The 5,940-nt window shown below is 31.3% G+C and overlaps 1 long non-coding RNA gene across 1 annotated transcript; it reads left to right on the forward strand.

Moving 5' to 3' along the window:
* Positions 1 to 1,961: 1,961 nt before the first annotated feature.
* On the forward strand, positions 1,962 to 5,110 carry LOC127720600 (uncharacterized). The gene is made up of 2 exons (XR_007990891.1): positions 1,962 to 4,129; positions 4,991 to 5,110. It is a non-coding gene; the product is annotated as an uncharacterized LOC127720600 (long non-coding RNA).
* The last annotated feature ends 830 nt before the right edge of the window (positions 5,111 to 5,940 follow it).

The raw sequence follows: 5,940 nt of genomic DNA on the forward strand, positions 1-5,940 counted from the left end.
TAGAAAGGATCGGAACCAGTACCAAAACATCGGAAATCGTTTTCCGTATTACAACCGTAATTAGCGTACTTCTTTAACAAACGAAAGTGAAAGTAGAATTTGTTATGTGAACATTTAATGGATTTAATCATTTGCCGACTTCCTAACAGACAAACTTAGAACTTCGTAGCATACTTAAGGTAACTTTATAATTTTCGTCACATTACCCACGCCTCAAAAGAAATGCATTTACAATACATGAGCTTAATCATCGACCTCTGGCCCTTTTTCAGACCCAAACTCTATCAACTATAAATTCTACAGTAACCACTGAGCATGTTCTCAAAATGCAAAGTACTCTCCATGGTACTATACAAAATTAACCGAACAAAATAAATGTCCACCATATCAACTCGTAGACAATACATCTACCATATGCTCAGATTTCAACCAGCTCCTATCAATACTTAGTCTACTACTATGGGTAATGGATTCCAAACAAAACTATTTAACTTAATACCCTACCCTTACTATATTAAATTTAAACACCGAAGGCATATATCACTTTGTCCCTTATACTTAGCTAAACAAAGATATTAACAAAAACACTATGGGCTGTGGGCATCAGAACTGAAATTAATAACTAACAATTTGGATCGTAAATCCGGTGTCAAAGGGAAACTTTAGACTGTCACTGGAAACTTAACTTTCCGAAATAATCCTGGTTGCAAAAATTTAGCCTATGTAGCGGCCCCAAGGAGCCTACTCTTAACGAACTCTACAAAGGGATCTTTAACGTGCACAGGACGTGACACTTCCTGAACACGGGGCATCGGATTTAACGTCCCCAGTCCGACCGGACGGTCATACAATAAAATTAGAACTTAAACACAAGAATAATATCGGGTATCTTTTACCATATAATAGTACACTTAAAATAATATAATGTGTCCTCTCACAGTCTGATAACTAACCCAGCAAACACACAACATTTTAAAAACATTTTTTAAATGTCATATGGACGTCTCTCACAAAATATTTCAATAAGATATCATTTAAACATTAAAAAAATGTTTATTTTATTGTTTTTGAAATGTTTTATTTCTAACATTTAAGTAAAATGTTTTTACAACATTAACAAAATATTATTTGCTAATATCTTTTATTCATGTTCTCAAACATTGTTCTAAAATATCCCGTAGATATTTTATAATATAAAAAAATAATATTTTCTTCAATTGGTATTTTATATTTTAACAACATTTAAAGTAAATATTTTCCAAATATCCAAAAAACATTCTGCAAAAAAAATGTTTTACAGAAAATATAGTTTTGCTATTTGCATAAAATGTTTTATAACGTAAAATTAAAATGTTTTACATAAAACATCTGAAAAATATCAGCTAAATGTTTTCTATAAAATATTCTGACATACACATTACTTAATAGTCTTACTGATATTTTATTCAACATTTTACGGATATAAAAATAACATTTTATTTAAACTTTATTCAAAACCCCACAAACAACGTTTTGTGGAATTAGCTCGTTTTTTTCAGGATAAGATATTTTACTACATTTCATCAATATCACGACAAGCAAGATACTAAAGTTGAAATCCTTACTTGATATCTTGAAGATCCTTGAAGTCAGATTTTATTCCTTCTTATATTAAAATTCAAAAGAGTCAACATTAAATTAAGCAATAATGTATTAATAAACAACCACCTCTCTTTGATGTTTATTCATTTCGTTCGTGTATATTTTAGAAATTAAGAAATGAAAACTGTAACTGTACTAAGTTCAATTTTCGTATGATTTATATGCCTTACGGAAAACCGACCTTTTCTGGAATCGACTTTTGTTTTATCACCGGAAATGATTTTGAAATTTGAATTTCGAAACGAAGACAGGATATCAGCAAAGAGAGACAAGAAACTTGTTTGTTTGTTTGTTACGCGATATATACTCACTTGGTAAGAATGATTAATCTGTTAAGATGAAACTTGTGCATTCATTGTGTGTGTTCAATCATAATCGGAACCAAATTGCATCTGTTTCTGGAGGTGCGGATCAAGGTTTTGAAAAAAGGAGGCCCCTGACCAAGGCAAGCAAACGTTTGGAGTGATACTTGTAAATAGTCTATACATTTATCTTATAAGTAGCTCCATAAGGGGGTCGGGGCCCCTAAATCTGCAACTGTTCAAGCATCTACGTACACCAATTATGAATTGTTCATTGATATAAAAAAAATTTATAAGGATATGTGGCTTGTGTGTTTGATTGCCAATACACCTTATTGCTATTTGTCCGCCATTACTGGCCATGGACATCACAAAAGTTCCCATAAAATGTTGACGTCATATATGAAAATATTTGACACCACAATTGAAAGTAATACACCTTATCGCTATTTGTCCGCCATTACTGGACATCACACAACTGTCACAAGTTCCCTTAAAATTTTGACGTCATCATAAAAAATATCTGATGCCACAATGGAAAAGTGATTGTTGTTTGATGTCAAAAGTTCAAGCAGGATAGATTCTCGGGTCAAGCGGGAATAGGGATAAGGTGTATTATTGTATGACGTATGCTGACGTAAAAAGTTCAAGCGGGACAGATTTCCAAATACTGAAATAGCGATAAGGTGTATGAGACAGCTATCCACCAGAATTTAAATGACTTGGATAAAAGAAATTATAGGTCACTGTACGGCTTTCAAAACTGAGAAAACCAATGCCATATAGTCCACTTTGAAGCCTTGACAAACAAATGTTAAATTTTTCTCAACACAATTGAAACAAAACAACTTACTAACTGCCTACATTAAATACACATTATGAAAAAGAAATTTGACCGACTTAAACCAACAACTATTGCAATAAGCATGACTCAATACCTTGTTTCCGAGGCACACAAACAAGTTACAATAACACTAATATAAGCACCATGTGAATATGGAGATTTTTTTTTCTAGTAAAATCAGTGTATGTATGTATTTGCAAAACAGTAAATTAAATTTCCCTTAACCACCGTGCATCATCAGTACAGCGGATATAGGTACTAACCAAGCGGGCGTGATCTATTTTGACCTCACACGGTAACGAAAATCTTTATTTTGTTCACATAATATCAATGTGTACCTCAATCTAAACATAGTTGTTGTTTTAAGAAATGATTTGGTCGTAGGTTGATGATTAGAGATGTCTCGTTATTTTCCCAAAACAAGAACGATTACTAAAAACATGTGCAAATACTTGTCAAAGAAGTTGGCACTCGTCTCATCAGATATAATTCTATATTCATTGATTCTCTTTTTCTGATAGAAGGCCACTGTGCATGTGTAATAAGTATAGTTGTATCAATAATTGGCATTGAAATCTTTCATGCATATGTTTTTTTCGATATTTTATTCCGAAAAGAAGCGTTGTGTACGGTGTTTAGCTGACCACATAAATCCTTCTGTACAGTGCATAGTTAAGTTTCTGTACACCGTACACAAAAACAAAATTTTCATACTCTTTTATTACCCAAAAAGTTTCAAGGAATGAGTAATCACAGGTAGGTTTATGATTGGTAACTATTACTTTTGCCATGTATTAGCTTTCTTTCAGGTAAAACATGTAAATGTCTCGACAATTGTATTGAAATTGAAAGTTGGTGTTGACATTCACAACTATTTGTGCATTTACAAGTTAATTGTTCTTATTAGAATATAAAAATTGTCTTATAAATAGGAAAAAATCGATGCGAAAATTATTTTGGAGCAGGAATTTCAGATGTTGAGAAATGTACACTGAATGTTGATAAAACAAAACAAAGATTTTCGTTACCGTGTCAGTTCAAAATCGTTCATGCCCGCTTGGTTAGTACCTATATCCGCTGTACGATGATACACGGTGTTAACAGCTTAATGAACATTACAAAGACTATGTAAGACTTCAGTACAAGCAAGATAATATAAACTGTTGCTTAAAATTATATTTATTGCTTCATACACACAATGTACATACAATGTATCTTTTATTTTTTAACAGGAGCTAAAAGAAAAGCCACAAAGGACAAGTTCAATATGCAGGTTTACAATTTGGAAGTGTCGCAGGTTCTTTGGAATCACTACAACCTTTCAGGAGAATTTTTTTTTGAAGTAAGATTTTTATACAGAATTACTGTTATTCCATATTTAATTCAAATATTTAGCATAAACAATGCATTACATTCAAGATTAAGGGCATACAATACAGAAAAGATATCTGGATATTTGAATAAATTATTTTTTTTGTGACAAAATAGAAACAAGTTGTTTATTTATATCAATCTTTTAGTCCAACAGTATGCTTTCATAAACAACATATTTGCTTTCCTTTGAAGTATTTCAAATACATATAAACAACTCATTTAATGACATCTGTGTGTTTCTCGGTAGTTAATTATATTATTATCATCATTGCGAAAACAATGCGTAACACTTCGATAAGTTATAATGTGCCTATAGTATACTTCTAGGACTGTATCATATACCCTTAGATAAATGACAAGTTATAAACTATGTCACTCTACATAGTTTAACACTTAAAAGGACAATAAGATGTTTAATGACATTATGTAGCAGGGCTTTTAAAGGCCCCTACATGATACAATGCATTTAATGAAAACTAAAAAACAACAAGAAAAACAACAACCTGATTTATACAAAACAATAAAAGAAAAAAAATATGATAGACAACAATCAACAAGTATAATGAAATAAGACTCTTGACTGCACAAAAATCTAGTCTAAAGTTATTTATGTGTTTTTTTTTAATAACTAAATGAAGTTCAGCGTGGCATATTGCTCTCTTAACACGGTCAGACATTTATCATCCCCTTCTGACAGACTATCATCGTTATTTGTTTCAAAAGTTTAAAGGGGAGGGGATGTATATCCTTCAGGCAACGTGAATCGTTCTATAATAAAGGAATGTGCAAGAAGTTTATATATGAATGTAAGATTAATTTTTTTTTTCAGAAGCATGGCACAGCAAGGAAAAGATATAAGACACTACAAGACATTCCAAGTGATTTTGAATAAGACAACTGATTGACTTTTTCAATGTATTCTTAAATAAATCAAATAGTTGATGTAAAATGGTGTTTTGTTCTCATCTCTTCAGCCAATTATCAATGATTATTGACTTAAGATGTAACCCTATTAGAAGTGTAGCGTTTTAGTTTAGAAAGAGAAGTTGTATTGAAAAATCTGAATTTGGGACACAAGCTTTAGTCAATGTAACTTGAACTTAAAAATGTGTATAATGTTTGCATAATGTCCAATGGCATATATGTCATACATGTTCAGGTTGACATATGCATGATGTGTGTAAGATAGGTAATAAAAGTTGAGAGTGAAAAACTAAACATTATACCATTGTGGTTGGAATGTGGGCTTTCTTTTACTGTCTGTCGTCTGTTCACCTATATTTGTCGGATTTTGTCCAACAAATATTTTCATCACTGTTTTTCCCAAAACTGCTGATAAAGATGAGTTCATATTTAATGAGCTGCCTGATAGTGATGAACTGTGATGTGTGAACATTTTTTGTATCTGGCACCTGTTTCCTGTTTGCTTATACATTGTATTTCAAAATGTTGAATGTTCTCAAATTTTTTATTACTTTAATTAGTAATGCTGATGAACAGAATGACTTCATATTTGGTAAGTGGCTTGACCATGATGAGTTGTGTCTGCCATTTTGGATGTGTCAAAATTTGTAGATACTTCTTGTTTTTAGAGACTTTGAATTGTGAATTTCATATGCTTAGCAAAACAACTGATTTATTCTTGTTTGTATATAGAATTATTCACTGTGTATAAATTAATTTAACTAATGATTTGTTATTTAAAAAAGCAGGAAACTCAATCAAAAGTACAGAAATTTTTATATTGATATGATCTAAATATCAACCAAAAACATCTTC

Source organism: Mytilus californianus, unplaced genomic scaffold (genome assembly GCF_021869535.1).
Source record: "Mytilus californianus isolate M0D057914Y unplaced genomic scaffold, xbMytCali1.0.p SCAF_11, whole genome shotgun sequence".
Lineage (NCBI taxonomy): Eukaryota > Metazoa > Mollusca > Bivalvia > Mytilida > Mytilidae > Mytilus > Mytilus californianus.